At 42.2% G+C, this 21877-nt stretch overlaps 1 non-coding gene across 1 annotated transcript; it reads right to left on the bottom strand.

Annotated features, from left to right (window-relative positions):
- Positions 1-21364: 21364 nt before the first annotated feature.
- Trnaa-cgc (transfer RNA alanine (anticodon CGC)) lies at positions 21365-21437 on the bottom strand. The gene has a single exon. It is a non-coding gene; the product is annotated as a tRNA-Ala (tRNA).
- Positions 21438-21877: the final 440 nt, after the last annotated feature.

Here is a 21877-nt window from a genome sequence, read left to right as displayed (position 1 = left end):
GACTTTTTGATCACCTTGTATGTAAGGAAAAGAACGAGGGAGAAAAGAAAAGAAAATAATAATAATAATGAGATACAGTACATGTCTTCATGGCGTTGCAGTTTTAATGGCCGGCAATGGGCATAAGGGAATGACCGTGTTTCAGTTCCCTGTCTGATCATCCAGATTCAACGCGTTTATGGTTTCCCCTTAATCGCATAAGGCAAATGTGGGGATAATTTCTTTCAAAATGACATAGCTGATTTCCTTTGCAATCCTTATTCAGTCCGAACGAGTGTTCGTCTCAGATGGGCGCGTTGTCGATTAAAGATCTTAATGTTCTTTGCATCCGTGTACAAGGGGACCCAAAAGTCCGTTAACTTTTGAACATGCACTAATCCACGGAATAATGTAGGTAGCGATGTAAAAACTGTCACTCATGCCTGAAATTAGATGGGGTTTTACTGAAAGTAAAAACGAGTGCAAAAACTGGCCAACAAATGGCTCTGGACAGCAACACATCAGTGACGCTGCATGCGAATCGTGTATAAAATGAGTTGTAATGAGAAAGTCTTATCATAACCACCGTGGCTGATAAATACGTGCTGAAAGATACGACTTTTATGCGGGATAGCGCTCCATTTCCTTTTGCTACACGTGTAGAAGACCTCTTGGGCAAATTGTTTGAAGAGGATTGCGTGCTGATCCTTCGTGCTTGGCCTCCCAAGCACCGTGTGACTCGATTGTGGGGTTACCTGAAGTTGCAAGTCCACCGCAAAAGTCCGACCTTATTATGGATGCTAAGAGACAACATCCGACAGCAATTTCACACCATACCTACTGACGTGCTGTACGATACTGTTTACACCACTGTCCCTCGACTACAGATATTGTTGATCAATGACGGCCGGCATGTAGAGCATTCGTTGTAAACATCATCATCTTTACCAAAAATCAATTGTTATGCTAGTTATTGCTTTTGTATTATATGCAGCTCCATCTGTTGCTTATTTTGTTCACCATTTTTTTTTGTTGCAATACAACCCCATGTCACTTCAAGCAGCTGTGTCAATTTTTACCTGTATGCCTGCATTATTCCGTGAAGTATTGAATTTTCGAGTATTGCCGGGCTTTTGGGTCACCCTGTATATACGTTTCGACTTTTTTCTTAACATGCTGACATTTTTCCATATACTGTCTCCTTTCAATGAGGACACTTCAGGTTTCTTAAGATAAGATTGTCGTCTCTTAAATGAGCTTCGTTGCTGCATAATGGTCGGATGCATTAAACAATACACCTTCACCGTTTCGAGAGGAAACTGCAATTTGGCGGATTATTGCATCACGTTTCACATTATAATGATGTTGATTATTTAATGATCATTATAATTATAATAATTTAATTATATATATATAAAATGATGATATATATATATATATATATATATATATATATATATATATATATATATATAATAATATAATATCTTTATAATGATATAATGATACTCACATTATAATGATAAGGTTGTACACAGCAAAGATATATTTCGTAAACACTATCAGTAACAATTGAAGCAAATAGGTGGTGATAGAACATTATCTACTGCACTATCTTCTAGACGTATATACGACGAACCATTGAATTTTCTGGATGAAAGGACGCTAGAGTGCGTCAAGTGCGGGAGCACCTCGGCTTGATTGCCACTGCTGGGCACTGAGTAGCGTTGTTTCGCAGCTTTGTCAGTTAAATCACGCTACAGCACAAAGTGATGGTCTTATTGAACACTGTATAAAACACAAGTATTTATATGTGGACAATGCCGTCTGGAGGCTGTACATACAGTAAGCACAAGCATTTAAGGAACACACGTTTGAAGCGTTCTCAAAATGTGTATAAGAAGTCAATTTTTAATACACAGAAGAAGGTAAAAGATAACTGAGGATCTGTTCGGTGATGATCAGTTAGGCCTTAAGAAGAGTAATGGCAGCTGAGGAGCAGTTGTGACGTTGAGCTTGATTATAAAAGCGAGACTTAAGAAAAATGGAGCCGTGTTCGTAGGATTTGTCGACCTAGATAAAGGATTCGACAATGGTGCAAGGTAACACATGGTCCAGTCACATTAAAGTGACCACCTGTTAAAAGCCTGCATAAACACCAGTTGCAGAGCGGACATGCAGGAAGGGAGTTAATGAAATTCTGTAAGGTACCCACAGAGACGTGGAAGAATGCCGCGGCGACTCCAGTGCTGCGGCCAAACGTGCTAGGTCTCTCGGTCGAGGATCCAAGGCGCGGGCATTTCTAACGCTTTGGTCCCACAGATTCTCCATTGGGTTGAAATCCGGAGGGGGGTTTCGTTTTCCACGGGAGTACGGTAAACTCAACCGGGTTCTCGTCAAACTACGCTGGTACACTGCGAGCTACGTCACATGTTGCATTGTCCTGCTACGAGATGCCATCGTTCCGAGGGAAAAACGAAATGCATGTAGGGGTGGACATGGTCCCAATGGATAGATGAACACTTCTGTTGATCTACTGTACCTTCCACAATGACGAGGTCAAAAAAAATGGTTCAAATGGCTCTGAGCACTATGGGACTTAACATGTATGGTCATAAGTTCCCTAGAACTTAGAACTACTTAAACCTAACTAACCTAAGGACAACACACAACACCCCGCCGTCACGAGGCAGAGAAAATCCCTGATCCCGCCGGGAATCGAACCCAGGCGCGGGAAGCGAGAACGCTACCGCACGACCACGAGATGCGGGCAATCTGGAACTGCGCTGCTGCTACCGTCGCAGGTTCGAATACTGCCTCGGGAATGGGTATGTGTGCTGTCTGTCGGTTAGTTTGGTTTAAGAAGTTCTAAGTCTAGGGGACTGATAACCTCACATGTTAAGTCTCATAGCACTCAGAGCCATTTGAACCACCAAGAGAGTATCACGAAAACCTTCCCCAGACTATAGCCCTCACTCTTCTTACCTGGACCGTTCCGGATTGGCGCGGCGCCCTACACGACAACGGCCACCTGTCCGATGACGTATAAAATGTGATTCATCTAAGAAGATCACACAGTGGACGCCCACTTGCGCTATGGGCGCGAAAATTCTGGCCTTCAGCTGTTAGCATGGCTGCATGAACTAGGCACCTGCTGAACGGTCGTTGTAGACACTCACGACCGGATAACTGTCGAGATTCTTCCGGGTTCTTTGCCCATGGTCTATGGAACTCTTCTATCCCTGACGTTTAGTCCAAAACTACCATGGACATCTTCGGAGTGCTCCTGGTTGTGCTGAGTCTTGCCGACTGACGAATCGGATGTCGAAGAACGTCGTAAATATCGTGGAAAGTGGGCGTGGTCTGGAGTTCAATTGATACCAGAGATAAACCTTGTCAAGGATAAAATATAACTGTCGATCACAGCACGTCAAAGATAAAAACTTCTCACCGATTCTGTAGCGTCACTGTCCGTATATCGCTGAATTTCATAGTTTCTTCTTTTCTGTTGGGAGTAATTTTAACAGAGACAGCGGCGCTACAGAATCGATGATACGTTTTTATCTTTGATTTACTATGATCGACAGTTATATTTTATCCTTTACAAGTTTTATCGGAAGAATTCTCGGCAGTTGTAAACACTGTTGGTAGTTCATTCGCTAAGTTAGGTCAGAGGCTCATGTCTATTTGCCCATACTAATCTCCCCAGCACTCGTTCACCCAGTCATCTACGGCCCGTGCTACACCACAGTTACCTCGGCTCCGTATTTAGATAGCGCCATTTTGCCACGCGCGGTGTACTCTAACTACGGTGGGACTGGAACAGTGTGCAAACTTAGACGGTTTGGAGATGTTTCCACCCTTGGCCCGAAAGCCTAACATCATGCCAGCCTGGACGTCAGATGAACCGCTCCGTTTCTGCATTACAAAAACGACTGCTCTGTTTTCCGCGCCCTGCCCCACCCCGACAAGCTTTATATACCTTCCACAGCTGGAGCTGCCACCTGACTTTCGTGAGTGATTGCGGCACGTTGACGTCGAACATAGGCGATGGTCACATTAATGTAACTGGATCGTGTAGAAATTGTTAGAAAGATTGGTTGACGCTTTAGGAAGACACGGATAACGTATAATATGAATATAAACCAGGAAACAGCACTGGAAATTTTAGGCCAAGAGTGCAGTGATCGGATTGGAAAGGGTGTGAGATACAGATGCAGCCGTTCGCCCTATTGCTCTGTCTGTACTTCTAAGGCGCCATAACGGACATAAAAGTTAAACTGAGGAAAGGCATTAAAATTTAGGGTGAAAGAATGTCAACGATAAGATTCTATGATGAAATTGGTATCCTTAGTGAAAGCGAGGAATGATTATAGGACACAATGAATGGAATGGATAGTCTACTGAGCATAAAATCTGGATTGAGAGCACAACGAAGAAAGACGAAAGTAATGAGAAACAACAGAAACTGGACGAGTAGGAAACTTAACATAAAAAGGGACCAAGGAATGGTTGGGGTGAAGCTATTCTGCTTCCTTGGGAGATAAATGACGTCATGGAGGACATAAAAAGCAGATCAGCTCAAGAAAAGAGTACATTCCTAGCCAAGACAAGTATGCTAGTATCAAGTATATCCTCAAACTGAGGAAGATATTTCTGAGAATCTACGTCTAGAGCCCAACATGGTATGGCAGTTAATCATGGACTGTGGAAAAGAGAGACAGAAGACATTCAAAGAGTTAGAGACGTGGTGCTACAAAAATATGTTGGAAATTAGGTGGACTGACAAGATGCGGAATGAGAACTTTCTCCTCAGAAACGGCGAGGAGAGGTAGATGTGGAAAACACTGACAAGAAGAAATGGGAAGAGCAATAGGAAGTGTGTTAAGACATCAAGCAATATGTTTTGTCGCATTGAAGGGAGCAGCAGAGAGTAAAAGCTGTAGGAAAAGACAGAACTGGATACAACAAACAACTGAGGGATGTTGCGTGTAAATACTACACGAGATGGAGGAGTGGAGTTTTTGGCTGACTTTAACAAACCATCCAGAAGGAATTTCGCTTTCTGTTTTACACTGTAATATAAATTTATATTAGCTGTGAAGTATGCTATCTGCAGTTTATGAAGTATGAAATAACGAGGTGAAGCAATTGTAATGCTCATATATCCCTGTAATCACGAACAGCAGTAGGAGAGGACAAAAGAAGGTCAGCAGTAGGGTCTCATAAACGTTGAGCACTTGATCGGACTGAAGCACGAAGTACCCCATCTTGCCCTTTAGTAGTAGTCATCCTGGTACTGGCGAGAAGTGTCTAATTAATGTCAAGAACGACAAACTAGGTTAATTTTCCAGGATTTAACTCTTGATTCTTCAGAAGATGACTCCGTTATAACTATTCCCTCCACCTTCCCTCCCTCCCAACTCCTTCTCTCTCCACCGAACACGAAACATCGTGAGTTTTTTTTATCTAGAACACTACACCTAAAGCATACAGAGAAATGCGCTGGATGGAAAGTTGTCTTACGAGCTGATACGGAGCTTCGTGGCCCTACTGTTCCAGTTTTCATTGACGAAACGCTGCTTCTGCTGTATCTTTTCCTTCCTGGGTATATTTCCACGCCCCTCTCGTGGTTTGCTTGTTTTCCTTGAGGTGCCCCTTTAATTGAGCGGCCAGTTCTTGGGTTTCGTCGCACGTCCCGTTTCCGCACGTGAGCACTACGGCTTCAACCGACTAACGCCGCCAATGGCGCTACGACTTATCTCCGCTGCCGCCACAATTCCAGGAGGCACAAAAGCTGTCTCCGGTGACCTATTTTCGCTTCATACGCCGAAAGGCAGCACTAATACGAAACAATAAGACTGTAAGCCGCGTTTGGTTGATGCAGTTTCACAACGCGTGTTTAAGATTATTTCTGTGCAGCAAGGACAGCTACTTGGAATCACCTTATGATCGAATTCAAAAAAAGTTTCAGAAATATCTTTCCATATAGAGTTTGCGAACTTTATTAATTGTTGTCTCAATAAGCCAATGAGGGAACATTGCAAAAAGAAAAAAATTATGCTACATATGATAACATTTTAAGAAATCTCAGATGAACTACTGACCTAAATGCATATTCTGCGGTGCCATTGTAAGATGTAATTTATCGTCGTGGCATCATATGAAATAAATGTAGTTTGTAGTATCACTTACGAAGTGGATTTTATTTACGCTGGATATTAATTAATCTCGCCAGAATATGTACAGTACTGACGAACTGAATGATCAAAATCCGTGATGTTCACTATGCAGTTGATACAAATGACACATATAATAAAAATTTTCCTTCTAAGTCTGTTGAAACACTCAGTCACATATTGAAAAAAAAAAATATTTGCGCCATCAGTATTACAACTGTAGAGCTATTATCTACCGACATCGGTTATAACAAACATGTTTACGTGAGAAAACTGTAAGGTACAGAAGAGGGACGAATGTAAAACAGATACAGGGAACATACAGAATGAGGGAAACTAAAAAAAAAAAAGAAAATTAACCTTTAGTCCTTACACAATATACATGAATGGATCAAAAACACATATTAATCAAATACGACACAACCAAGTGCAGAAAATACATAACTTCACAAGAGTCTGTCTGAGTATAATACATGTAAATATGACATAAATTAGCACAATTACAGTAACGTATACTTGGTGAGAACTTCACATTTAATAACTAACACGTTGTAGTTTTCAAAGGTACAAATGTTATATGATTGTCTCAGAGATCATTTTAAACGAATACAAAATGTGAATACCTAAAAGGTTATATATGTTCTTGGGTCTAGTCAAAGATTACAGTAACAAAAACATTTTAATGATATAGATACATAACCTGAGGCGGTGTGCTATGTCGACCTCAGTATTACAGGAATTAAATTGAAGGTGTATGTCTGAGATAAACTCTGTGAAAGGGTGAATCTAGATGATCGTAATTGAAACATTATACTATGTGGTAAATTGCACATGAGGTTACTAGTATATGTAGATGGACGGGAGCAACAAAAGTATGAAAAAACGCTGAAAAGAGGAGCAGAGAACATCTATTTGTAAAAAATAATTAACCCTTTGCAGCCTTACAATTATACTAAAGTTAGTAGCAACTAGTTCTGATGTAATATTTGAGTCGTAAGGGAATCAGTAGTCGACAGTAAAAGACTCACAGAATGATCTTGGTTTATCACATGGAGACAAGTGATCGCACCACTGAATATATTTGTCTAGCTGTTAAGGGTATTTGTTTCCATATGAGATAGTGAAGGCAGCATAGGCAATCTATTTATTCGTTGGCAGAGAGTAGTTTCAGCAAAAACAAAAAGTAAATCTAATCACAAAGAATGTAAATCTTAGCCTATGTAATATACGTCAAACCAACATGCTTTAAGTGATAGGTTCCTTAAATTCCAATAACCAGGTGACAAAAGCGAGACTGAGGCCTCGTGCGAGGTATAACACGAAACCTAAGCATCGAGTTACATGTGATGTAAATCACAAGTAGAGTATGATCTATAATTCGGAAATTCTGTGTTGAATTTAAACGTTAAGTGCCTGTTTACAAGGAATATGCACATAATACCTGTAGTTTTGAAAACTGTAAAGTGTCCGTTATTAATTGCGAGGTTCTTACCGAGTATACATTGTTGCAATTGCTCAGTTGTCATGTTTATATGGATTACATTTGATGAAAAGATATTTCTGATCCGTTGACGTACATCGTGTAAATACTACAGTTTAAAAACGTTTTTAATCTCCCACATTCTTTATGATGACTATATATGTGGTACATTCGTCTCTTTTTTGTACCTTGTAGTTTTCTCCTGTGAAAACCGGTATAGAATAAATATACAATTATACAGCTGATGGGGCAAATACACTGTTTTCAAAATACTTAACAACTATAGACAGCCATCTAAGTTTTACTCAGTCATGTTTTCAGTTGTTAGGCCTGACACACGTCTGATACTGACCTTAATATGGGGAAATGGTCAAACAGAAATACAGGTAATATTACACAGTTCTTAATGGTAATATGATTATAATACATGTATCATTTTTAAATTTTTATTCTTCACTATTAAAAGTGAACTTGCATATTGTATTCACGTACCGGTATCGACACTTACGTTCAGCTTCTGAACACTTCGTTTCTTCATTGTGTATCCAACTTCAACTACGCCCATTCTAAATTACTAACATAAACATTTATGAGAAATAGGCCAATAATCTATAGTCTTATGTCACCAATGTTGGATTATGATCTGGAAAGTGCGACTGCTTATGACATAAATGTGAATTAAAACAATTATCTGTGTCAGTCACTTATAATTTTTCCTACGACCCTTGGATCAGTGGAATACATTAAAACTGTTTATTGGATGTAGTCAGCTGTCTCTTTTGATCTTCATTCGAAGGTGTGCTAGCAGGAGGAAACCTATCTCTGGACTGTTTGCGTTGTTGTTTTGTGTTTCTGTGCCTTTGTAAAGGAGGCGCACAGCTTCAAACGTACAACTGCTGTGGACTGTGGTTAAGGATTTCATCATCACTTAAATGTCAGTCGATAACACGTCAGATATGTTCGATAAGGTTTACATATAGTAAATAAGTCTGTATGCAGCAGGAGGACTGTGGCGTCGTTGCACAGGCAGTTGTCTTATTGGGAAATTACGTGGCCAGAGAGAAAGACATCAACTATAACGATATGTGGAATTAAGTGCGAGGTTTATTAGTGCCTTCTAAGACGCTTTTCTCAAGGAGGCCAGGGGGTTGAGATGTGTCATTAGAGAGAGGCAAACCACATTAAATTCAGTATTGCACTACTTTACCCATTTTTTGGCCTCTGTCTAGTTACCAAAATTATGTTAGAAGATTATGTTTCCTCTTAAGTACATAATTTGACGTCATCAAGGATACAAAGACCTCAGAAAGTAATATTTCAAAATTTTACTGTATAGTAAATTTAGTAGTTGTTTATTTAGTACCCAAATAATACACGAAATGGACCAAAGTAGCACGAATATGTATTTATTCATAAAACTCTGAACAATAACGGAAACAAGCATCTCATGACCCTACACAAAACAACAGAAAAGAATTATACAAAAGGTGCAACATTAGCCATAGACAGGAGTATTTAAGGGCGAATCGACGGTAGATGGCGCGCGGAGACAGTGCAGTGTGCGCGCTTCCCATATGTGGCCTCTAGCTGCTGGCTCGCACTGACACAGTTGGTGGTTGATTTAACTAAAATGAGCGACTTTTCACTCGCCGCACTCGCACTAGCAGCGAGGAATGATAGTTTATGTTCTTTTGAAACATTTAGCGTGGCATGGTTTTGGAGATGGAAGATAGAATAGCAAGCTGATCAGTGTCCACATTTTTTATATGATGTTGAATGCTGTTGTGGTGTCCCGACCACAGACTGGTTTGATGCAGCTCTCCACACTAGTCTATGCTGCGCAACACTCTTAATCTCTGTATACACAGAACATGGAAGTTTTTCATATTCTCCCGGTCGCTCCACGAAAACTGTTAATCATACAGAAAATATGAATAGGAACTTTTTGGGAAAAATTTAATGTAGTTGAATTTTGTACTGGAATACGTCTTCGCTAGATGCAGTAGTTTTATAACTTACAAAAGCTAGCTCCAAAGGCTTTTTTTCTTGCATAAGTGTTAAATTCTTGGCATTACAGCTTGATAATGAATTCAACTGGGAGGGCACACCACACAACCGCTGACACTCCTTAACAAATCTCTATTTGCAATGCGAATTGTGTCAGACATAGGGGATATAAAAGTGAAAAAGCTGACATACTATGCTTGCTTTCATTCCATAATGTCATGTGGGATTATTTTTGGGGTAATTCATCAAGCGAAGCTAAAGTTTTCCGGCCACAAAAACGTGAAGTTGACGCTTGAAACACCCGACATGCGCTGCTAGCGCAGGTCCTGAGGCTCAGGCGTGAACCCCATGCTGCCCGTAATCGCGATGTGATTGACATGCGTAATCACACTTCTATACTTATCAACAGGTCCGAAACGAATAATACGGTCTGCTGCCATCCTGTATTAACGTCGTACATTCCAGCAGGTATTTATCCCATAGGATAGGGGTGATGCGGTTCTGTAACATATGTGTACCGCAACGTTAGTCACAAAGTTAACTTCGCTTATCGTTATTCAGTTACTAAAAAGGTAATGCCGTTCAACGTTAAAACTTTACTTTACTGTAGAACTGGCGCAAGTGACAGTTAATCATTCACTCGTAATAGTAAAATTCATGTTGATGGTTTTAGTGAAACGAGCAAGTGGACTAAAAGTTTTACCGTTGTTTAGGTAAAAATGTTTTGATTTGGTAAGTTCAGGTAGGACATAGAAGTTGAATGTAAACATGTTTAACCAATTAGTTTTACTATCACATAATTATCAAAAAAAATATGGTTCAAATGGCTCTGAGCACTATGGGACTTAACATCTGTGGTCATCAGTCCCCTAGAACTTAGAACTACTGAAACCTAAGTAACCTACGGACATCACACACATCCATGCCCGAGGCAGGATTCGAACCTGCGACCGTAGCAGTCACGCGGTTCCGGACTGAGCGCCTTAACCGCGAGACCACCGCGGCCGGCCATAATTATCAATGTTATGTTTATCTAATGCGTTAAATGACAAATTGTTGCAAACAAATGTTTCTTAACATCACTGGGTAAAATGGCCCTTTGTAGAAACTTCCACCGTGATACCAGCACTACATACTAAACATAGCGTTCACATCTCAAGCTCAAAGTGATGCCTGTTGGCTTGCGTACATAGGGTCACTCTGCGGATGAAGGATGCCCTACTTCGTGCTACTGTTTCCTCTTTGATGGCATCAACAATGCGTTGTTTCATGTCCTCTGGTGTTGCTAGTTCATGTTGGTAAACAGCATCCTTCACTGCTCCCCAAAGAAAGTAATCCAGCGGTGTAAGGTCCGGAGATCGGGCAGGCCACCTAACTGGGCCACATCGTCCAATCTACCTACCAGGGAACTTACGGTTCAGAAGTCGTCGTGCTCGTAAGGCGTTATGTGCAGGGCATCCATCATGCTGATACCACATGACCATTCTCCGGTTCAGAGGTGCGGTGTCCAAGAGAACAGGAAGATTGTGTGGTATAAATCTGGATTATTGTCTGACATTTTGGATGCCATTTATAAAGAAAGGTCCGATAAAGGTATCTCCAATAATCCAACACCAAACATTAACTTTCCACGGACGTTGATGCTCTACCTGACGGAGCCATTTTGGGTTGTCTGAGGACCAATAATGCATATTCCTCATATTGACCATTCCTTTGTTGGAGAATGATGCCTCGTCGGTAAAGAGAACATCTGCATAAAAATTTGGATTAGTCAGAAGTTTTTGCTGAGCCCACCGACAAAATGTTACCCTATTGCGGAAGTCATTTCCATGAAGATCCTGGTGTAAATGAACATGGTAAGGATGAAATTTATGACGTTTAAGAGTACGCTGTGCACTTGATTTCGACACACCAACTTCACGTTCAATTTGACGTGTGCTGATTTGAGGATTCACAGCTACGGTAGCGAGCACAGCAACTTCAGCACGTTCATCTGTGCGTGTTCTAGGACGATGTCGAGGTCTTGGATTTAAGCTCCCCGTTTCACGTAGACGAGATGTGACACGACCAAACATCCGGCGCGAAGGCGATGGCTTGTCAGCGAATCATCATCTGTACAGTCGTTCTGCCTGAACAGCATTTCGTCCACCTACAACAGTGTACAATACAGGTAAGTACAATAGGGTAGAAAACAGACATATTAACTTAATAATCATAACGTTCGCTAACAGTACTATGAACAAACAAGCAATCTCATAACGTATTTCCCGTCAACGTACATTCTCCATAGATCAGCAGCATTTCTACCATATCTTCATGTGTGTACACTATACTGTACAGTATAAGTTCCACAACACAACGTTTATTCACAATGTGTACTACCTCAGTGCCGTCACTAGATTACTCTGATGTACGACTACACTGGCAAGCGCTGTACTGCACGTCAAAGCAACAACAAATGGGATGCTCGGAGGGTGGTGGAGTACAGGAGTTTGCATGGGTCGCAAATCATAAACAAGGCGAAGTGGTAACTGTGGCAGTAGAGGGAACTACGTTGGACACTTGACTAGGTAGAGCCAGGCCCTGCGCTACAGGCACAATGGGTCATATAACGCATTAGATAAACCTTACTTTGGGTGTGTAGGATGAATAAGACAACCTGAAGGGTGTACACCGATCGGTACTGGTTCATATTGTGTACGTAGATACGTAAAACGTGCAAGAGCGAAACCATTATGTGCTTATGAGAGTTGATGGCAGCAGACCGTATTCGTTTCGGACCTCTTGATAAGTATGGAGCTGTGATTACACATGTCAATCACATAGCGATTACGGGCAGCATGGGGTTCACGCCTGAGCCTCAGGACCTGCGCCAGCAGCGCATGTCGGGTGTTTCAAGCGTCAACTTCACGTCTCAATATCTCGGGATGTAATGGAAATATTGCGATGCAATCAACGCCATTGTGTATGTGCTTTGTCATGCTATGGATTGCTGAAGAAAAAAATAGGAGGTCCATTAAAAAAACATAAGTTTGTGTTAAAAAACACATATGCTTTCGTTTTAGAATGTTTCCAAATATGTACATTCATGGGTCCCAGCCCTACATTGTTACCGGTGAAAGTCGTTTTCCAATATCTGTTATTGTTCCAGAGATATGTATAACTTCTGCATCATTTCACATTTCAGTGCAGTAATGTGTTCATTGTAAATAAGTGAATGTGTGTGTGTGTGTGTGTGTGTGTGTGTGTGTGTGTGTATGTAAGTACAATGTATTTTCTGTACCATATCAGTGCAGTAATGCTGTCATTGTAAATAAGTATTGTAGTAGATCTATTACGTGTTTATTACATAAAAAATCATTTTTTATTTTAAATTCAGTTCATTAGTGTTTGTAAAATGATTCTTTCATATAGTGTTCATTAAAAAAGTGACGATCATTCCACTTGGGACCTGGGAAAGGTACATTAGCTTATTTGTTTCAGTTGTAAATATTTGTCATGTATTATTGTTTTTCTGACATGTTCTACATCCTGGAGGACTTCCTCACTACCGTTCAATTGGAATGAAAGTAAATTTAATTTAATCTAATCGAAAACCATGACTTCCAACGAAAACGTACCCCAATACAAATTGTAACTACATGAAATTTCCTACAAAAGGACCTGTTCATTTTTTTTTCTGTGAGACTAATAAGTTGCAAGTAGTGAGTGGTAGGAGATGAAAATCTTACACATGGTGTTTTAAGGCATTGTGGATAGCATAAAGCCCTTCGGTAGGGGCAGCCGAATCACCTTGCATACTCGTATATTGTAAACTACATCCATTTGAACTCGCTATTGTCAAGCTTTGATCTCTCTCCCAACGTTTTACCCCTTACGCTTCCCTCCAATACCAAATTGCCAGTTCGTTGCTGCATCAGGAAGTGTCCTAGTCGGACTGATAACAATTTTAAGCGATTTTTTCAAACTCAGATGTCCAGAACGTGTGTAAACGGATACAGTGTCATCGCAGAATGTAGAGCGTCCAACAAAGGACCTCTTGAGTTTCAAACAGGTAACATGAAAACAAATATCGCTAAAATAATGCAACAAATGCTATGTTTATTGAGGGAACTGTAACAATTTTATACAACAGTTCTGAAAAAGTAGTTACAAAGGCTGTCAGCAGATGGCACTCTATGCTCTACAGCTCACACTAGTAAGCATAAATAAAGTAGTTGTCAGCAAGCCGTCATTGCAAAGACAATCATTGTCCATCGCTCGTAATAGAAAATGAAAACTGCCGTCACATATTGCAGCCTCTCTGCGGAAATGAATTCAGTTACAACACAGATCGACGATTGAAGCTCGTTAAACGGGGTGGCATAGTTCCGATTAACAGTGTCTCCCAGTGTGCCCCACGCGGGGTAGTTCTAGGAGATACATATGATAAATATGGAGATCAATCCATAACAGCGGCACCACATTAGGAATAATTCACCGTAGTGACTCTATTTCCGAACTACTCATCAACAACACGAAAGATGCATTCGGTTCGAAGTGATTGGAGTCCATCTTGTACGCACCACTCAGTGCATGGTCGATCCTCCAACGCTTGCTACGTTTCGACAAATTGTTCTAAAACTTGAACGTAACGTTCACTAGCTATCGAGGAGTCGATAATGCCTCCACTGTATGCCGCAGGCTCAGCAGTAACGTTGGGAGAATATAGTGGTTCCGCTACATCCCAAAATCTCCATTGACGAACCATTCAGATCAATCTATGAAACAGATGCAGCTAACATCAAATCCATCATTATCAATTATGTGGGAACCTGGTTTGCGCAGGTAGCCATTTGTCGCACAGCAGGTACTGGTAATGACCGGTGACTTTGGAATTTGAGTGAAAACATATGTAGTCTGTTTCTCAGTCTGTAGCCGCGTTGAATCTCTTCAAAACAGACTCTACTACAATTCGTAGGACAGACCTCCTTGATTCTTGCTGAACAAGTACAGAAATTGTGGTGATGTTCTCAGCAGTTACGAAGGTTGGCCTACAGTTCCCCACTAGATCGTATTCTACATTACCTTTCACAATTTGATTAAGAACTTGCGATTGGTCTTCGCATCGGGTCTTTTTCTTTTCGGTACATTATATCGTGTTTGAAAACTGCACTTTGTTGTTGTTACACTGTGTTGTAATGTGACATTCCAGTACCAGAAACACACGTTGTTCACTGCATTCAAACTCTTGCATCGATACCCCAACTTCCGTTCACGTAGAACTGATTGCTCTGGACTTCGGAGTTCTATTTACAGGCTCTACAGTATTGCAATGACAGTGTCTTCAGTTAGCAGCTTTTATAACTACTACTTCGAAACTTTATAACATCCTTATAGCTTTAAAAATAAAATTATCTTCTATTGATCTTTCTTTTAATGTTATTTAATTTTAGAAACAAGGAGTTCTTTGATGGAGACATTGTAAATAATCATTGGCTGTGAGCTCATTCCGGAACAGCCTTAGAAAGAATCAGCCTCCACATTGTTCCGTAGGGAGCAGTGAACAGTTGTAAATAGTATTCAGTATACGTATGTTCTACTCTAACAAACGTAAAAATATAAAGTTATTCCGAGCTTCCAAGACATTACTTTTTAGTTTTTATGGCTAGCATATATTGTAATTAGCTTGACATTCTAATTTCATTCTTCGGGGTGGAACTGATAGAAGTATATTCCTTTGATGTACTCAGCTTCAGAAGTGATCGGTTAGAACAGTTTTGATTTCAGTTAGACTGAGCAGAAATGTGCAAGGCTTAATCTACAAATGTATTGTTTTAAACGGACAATAAACGAAAAACGATAGATGTGAATCGTACACTGTCTGAAGGCAGTGTCGGAAGCCAAAATAACTTCTGCAATAGATCCCACAAAAGTAAAATGTAAAGGATCAAATGATGATGTGACTTTTTTGTATGTTGATTATCACGAAGTAGAACACGTCATATTGACGATAGCAGGAGTATTATACTGATATGAAGCTGTAGATTTTTTGTATCAAGGTTAACACTGAAACCCCTACTGCGTCGATTTATACTAAAATGCCTGACTGCTCAAATTCCATTAAATACACTACTGACCATTAAAATTGCTACACCAAGAAGAAATTCATTGGGCAAATATATTATACTAGAACTGACATGTGATTACATTTTCACGTAGTTTGGGTGCATAGACCCTGAGAAATCAGTTCCCAGAACAACCATCTCTGGCCGTAATAACGGCGTTTATACGTCTAGGCATTGAGTCAAACAGAGCTTGGATGACGTTTACAGGTACAGCTGCCCATGCAGCTTCAACACGATACCACAGTTCATCAAGAGTAGTGACTGGCGTATTGTGACGAGCCAGTTGCTCGGCCACCATTGACCAGACGTTTTGAATTGGTGAGAAATCTGAAGAATGTGCTGGCCATGGCAGCAGTCGAACATTTTCTTTATCCAGAAAGGCCCGTACAGGACCTGCAACATGAGGCCGTGCATTATCCTGCTGAAATGTAGTGTTTCGCCGGGATCGAATGAAGGGTAGAGCCACTGTTCATAACACATCTGAAATGTAACGTCCACTGTTCAAAGTGCCGTCAATGGGAACAAGAGGTCACCGAGACGTGTAACCAGTGGCACCCCATACCATCACGCCGAGTGATACTCCAGTATGGCGATGACGAATACACGCTTCCAATGTGCTTTCACCGCGATGTCGCCAAACACGGATGCGACCATCGTGATGCTGTAAACAGAACCTGGATTCATCGGAAAAAATGACGTTTTGCCATTCGTGCCTCCAGGTTCGTCGTTGAGTACACCATCTGAGGCGCTCCTGTCTGTGATGCAGTGTCAAGGGTAACCGCAGCCATGATCTCCCAGCTGATAGTCCATGCTGCTGCAAACGTAATCGAACTGTTCCTGCAGATGGTTGTTGTCTTGCGAACGTCGCCATCTATTGACTCAGGGATCGAGACGTGGCTGCACGATCCTTTACAACCATGAGGATTAGATGCCTGTCATCTCGACTGCTAGTGATGCGAGGCCGTTGGGATCCAGTACGGCGTTCCGCGTTACCCTCCTGAACCCACCGATTCCATATTCTGCTAACAGTCATTGGATCGCGATACGATAAACCGCAATAGGCTACAGTCCGACCTTTATCAACGTTGGAAACGTCATGGTACGCATTTCTCCTCCTTACACGAGGCATCACAACAACGTTTCACCAGGCAACGCCGGTCAGCTGCTGTTTGTGTATGAGAAGTCAGTTGGAAACTTTCCTCATGCCAGCACGTTGTAGGTGTCGCCACCTGCTCCAACCTTGTTGGAATGCTCTGAAAAACTAATCATTTGCATATCACAGCATGTTCGTCCTTTCGGTTAAATTTATCGCCTGTAGCACGTCATCTTCGTGGTGTAGCAATTTGAATGGCCAGTACTGTACTTAGCTACTATGTGGATTCAGTAGAATGGAGGAAAAAATCTATTTTAAATTTTGTGCCCGCCATTCAAGAAGGTATTACAACGTTACAATGTAATTTAAAATGAAAGACGTAAAAATAGTACTAATAGTACACCCGTATCACAAATAACACTGTCTCCGTAAGAAAGTCAGGAATTATCTTTTTTTTCTTTTCTTGTGACAATGTTGCCTCAACTATTGTTTTTATTTTCAGCTGGCTCTCTCGATTGTTTGTGCAGAGCAGAAGCTTCTATGTTTATTTTTTTATATACCTGATGTTTAGAAACGTTCTCTGTTTTATGCATGACCACAATAATTATGATCCTGCTCTACTAATTGTAAAGCAGTTATGCGATTCCAGATAATTAGGTCCTTTGGAAATGGTTGATCAAGGCCCACGAGCAAGACAGGCCGTGCTGCGTACGTCACACCACATGACACTGGAGGGCTTACGAGTGCCAACTGCTGTTTCCAGCTGAGAGCGAGTAACTACACTCCTGGAAATGGAAAAAAAGAACACATTGACACCGGTGTGTCAGACCCACCATACTTGCTCCGGACACTGCGAGAGGGCTGTACAAGCAATGATCACACGCACGGCACAGCGGACACACCAGGAACCGCGGTGTTGGCCGTCGAATGGCGCTAGCTGCGCAGCATTTGTGCACCACCGCCGTCAGTGTCAGCCAGTTTGCCGTGGCATACGGAGCTCCATCGCAGTCTTTAACACTGGTAGCATGCCGCGACAGCGTGGACGTGAACCGTATGTGCAATTGACGGACTTTGAGCGAGGGCGTATAGTGGGCATGCGGGAGGCCGGGTGGACGTACCGCCGAATTTCTCAACACGTGGGGCGTGAGGTCTCCACAGTACATCGATGTTGTCGCCAGTGGTCGGCGGAAGGTGCACGTGCCCGTCGACCTGGGACCGGACCGCAGCGACGCACGGATACACGCCAAGACCGTAGGAGCCTACGCAGTGCCGTAGGGGACCGCACAGCCACTTCCCAGCAAATTAGGGACACTGTTGCTCCTGGGGTATCGGCGAGGACCATTCGCAACCGTCTCCATGAAGCTGGGCTACGGTCCCGCACACCGTTAGGCCGTCTTATGCTCACGCCCCGACATCGTGCAGCCCACCTCCAGTGGTGTCGCGACAGGCGTGAATGGAGGGACGAATGGAGACGTGTCGTCTTCAGCGATGAGAGTCGCTTCTGCCTTGGTGCCAATGATGGTCGTATGCGTGTTTGGCGCTGTGCAGATGAGCGCCACAATCAGGACTGCATACGACCGAGGCACACAGGGCCAACACCCGGCATCATGTTGTGGGGAGCGATCTCCTACACTGGCCGTACACCTCTGGTGATCGTCGAGGGGACACTGAATAGTGCACGGTACATCCAAACCGTCATCGAACCCATCGTTCTACCATTCCTAGACCAGCAAGGGAACTTGCTGTTCCAACAAGACAATGCACGTCTGCATGTATACCGTGCCACCCAACGTGCTCTAGAAGGTGTGGTGGCCACGCGACTAGGGTGACGTCACGAGTTCGTTGCAGATCCCGTGTATCTCGCTGCCCCCGTGCCCCCGTGGTTGGTTTGGTGGCGTGAAGACAGCGCGCCATCAGCTGGCTACCTACTGTGCTTGTACAGTTGCACAAGTCGAGTCTGTTTCCTGACGTTCTTTACTAAGTTTGATTATCACTGCTGTTACGCAAATCATTTGTTGCATTAAACTTAATAACGTAACGGTCCTGCGAGACCAAGCGTTTTCGCTCTCCAACGAAGACTTCTGCTCACAACTATTTAAATATTTTGAGCTGTCACGTATTTTCATTTAAATTGATGCAGTAGGATTTTCAATTTTATCTTTAATAAAAAATCTACAGCTCCACATCATTGCTACACTTCTGCTGTCATCAATGTAATGTGTCCCACCACTTGAATAATCAACATTAAAAGATAATATCTTCATTTCATTCTTTACATTTTGCTTTTTTAGGATACATTTGACTTCATACGCGTACATATCATCGGCATCTATATGAATGACTTGGAGTTGCAATTCTCTGTGAAAAGATGAACCGTAGCGGATTATTGTTGTATTTAGTGACGTTAGCAAGTCTTGAACATGGTGAGACGGTAACTGATCACTTAGAAGGATACGAAGTCATCACCTATTGGTGCGAGTCGGCGTTATCAGCACCTAACATATTACGAAAGGGGCCTCACTTTCGGTCTCCATGTGGCCAGCTGACTTAATCGTGGAATATCGAGATTTGTGGCTAATTTGCATTTGACATTGTCCCGAATTTGGACTGCATGGAAACATACGAGCAGGCAAACTCGTCGGGCAGATTCCGGTCGAGGATCCCCACAAGGGATGATGCCTTATTGAGCACCGAGCAAATCGTAAGCTTTTCACAACTGCGCGGCCACCCGAGAACAAGTATCCACTCCTTGCTGTGTCAACTCACAGCATTGATCGGAGACTAATAGCAGGCAGAAAGTTGCAAGTATCGTCCCATCTGTGGGCTCCCGTTGACGCCACAACACAAACGGCTGCGTCTGGAGTGGTGTAGTGACTGGTAGGGATCGGGTGCTGATGAATCTAGTCGCAATGTGTTCAGTGATGTATCAGGGTTCTGCACTATCCCACATGACCATCACCAGCAAGCACCGCGGCGTCCTGAGGAGAAGTCCGATTCTTTCAATGCTTTTCAGAAGCACAGCAGTTTTACTGCTGGCGCCATGGGGCGCTGCGCCATCTGTTTTGAGTTCAGATTGCGGGTATTAGGAATAGAGGGTATTCAGAAGGCACATTGGTACGTCACAGATTTCCTGCGTCCTCATATGTTACCTTCAACATCGGGTGGCATTTTTCAACTGGGAAATGCTTGTTCACACATGGCACGTGGGGCTCGTGTATCTATGAATTGTCTGCGCGATTCTGAGGTACTCCCGGTGCCTGTAAGATTTCTAGGTCTGTTCTCCGATAGGACATGTGTAAGACGTGGAAATTAACTCTGTCACATTGCCAGTATCGTAATGAAAGACATGTTACAACAGTTGTGGGTCAACATGGTTCAGGAGAGGACACATGAGATCCTTCCCAAGCGAAAAAGTTCATGCATCAAGGTTGAAGGTGATTGAACAGAATGATAAGTGGCTTATACTGCTAATTTCTTTGTAAATTTGACTATTTTTTAGCCAGTGGAGTATCACTATACACCCTCCTAGCCCATGAAGATTCCGGACTCGCATTCGGGAGGACAACGGTTCAGTCCTGCGTCCGGCCATCTTTGTTTAGATTTTCCGTGATTTCCCTAAATCGCTTCAAGCAAATGCCGGGATGGTTCCTTTCAAAGGGCACAGCCGACTTCCTTCCGTAATCCGATGAGACCGATGACCTCGCTGTTTGGTCTCCTTCCCTCAATCAACCCAAGCAACCCATGAAAATTTATTTCGTTTCCTTCTCTCCTTTTGGGCGTTCCTCTATTTTGTCAAGCAGTGTACGTTCCTGTACAAGGAAATATTATTCAATAGCTTTATCATTTAGAAATTGCGATTTATGGTTCGCTGTTTCTGACAAGATCGTGTTATGCCTCACTTAAAAAGGCGAATCGTCTTTCATAACGTGTTGGAGATCAATATCACCAGGATTATGATCTATTGAGACTGTGATTCATCACTACATAGTATTCCTTGAAACACTGAGCCCCATAATCTAGCAATTTTGTAAGGTAATCTACATAAGACAATACTACTGGCAAGAAGGCAAAGTTACTTGAAACCCCTGTTACAATGGTGGGGTCCGTGATCATGATTATCTGAACACTAAATACACCACAATATAGAAAAAACGGGGAAAGTACGGCTAGGACAAGCTCTCCGAGAGGGTTACGTACAAACGGAATTATTTATATATATATATATATATATATATATATATATATATATATATATATATATATATATGGATATGGATATTTAATCCATACCGAGATCGAGAATCCGACAGCTTTTCCCTGTTATCAGTATCCGCAGTGACAAGATATCTGGAGGAGGAGATTAGTGTTTAACGTCCCGTCGACAACGAGGTCATTAGAGACGGAGCGCAAGCTCGGGTGAGGGAAGAATAGGGAAGGAAATCGGCCGTGCCCTTTCAAAGGAACCATCCCGCATTTGCCTGAAGCGATTTAGGGAAATCACGGAAAATCTAAATCAGGCTGGCCGGAGACGGGATTGAACCGTCGTCCTCCCGAATGCGAGTCCAGTGTGCTAACCACTGCACCACCTCGCTCGGTCAAGATATCTGTCCGGGGAATTCCAATCAATGATAGTGGCGACACGCGGGTCCGACATATACTAACGGACCGCGGCCGATTTAAAAGCTACCACCTAGCAAGTGTGGTGTCTGGCGGTGACACCACAGTTACATTAACATTCTTTGCTAACTGGCAATTGGAAATATTTTGACTGTGTTTGCTCTCGTCCTTTTCGAGACTTCTGATATGATTTGACAGAAGCCTCCAGAAAAGAAAACGGTGCAGCCGGACGTAGGGCTATTGTTTTTACGCAAATATCCAATTATTCTGTGGAAACTTCAATAGACATTTTATGAAATATTGGAACCTTATTCCAAACAATGGAAGTGCAATCCAGCATCAGCTAAGAGCATTATTTTGCTTTCGAACATTACAAATGCTTACATGTCGTAAGTACAGACAGATTGTCAGAGAA

The sequence above is a fragment of the Schistocerca gregaria genome, chromosome 7 (assembly GCF_023897955.1).
Source record: "Schistocerca gregaria isolate iqSchGreg1 chromosome 7, iqSchGreg1.2, whole genome shotgun sequence".
NCBI classification, from domain to species: Eukaryota; Metazoa; Arthropoda; class Insecta; order Orthoptera; family Acrididae; genus Schistocerca; species Schistocerca gregaria.
The sequence above is the reverse complement of the archived record's forward strand: the minus strand, read 5'-3'. Positions and strand labels throughout refer to the sequence as shown.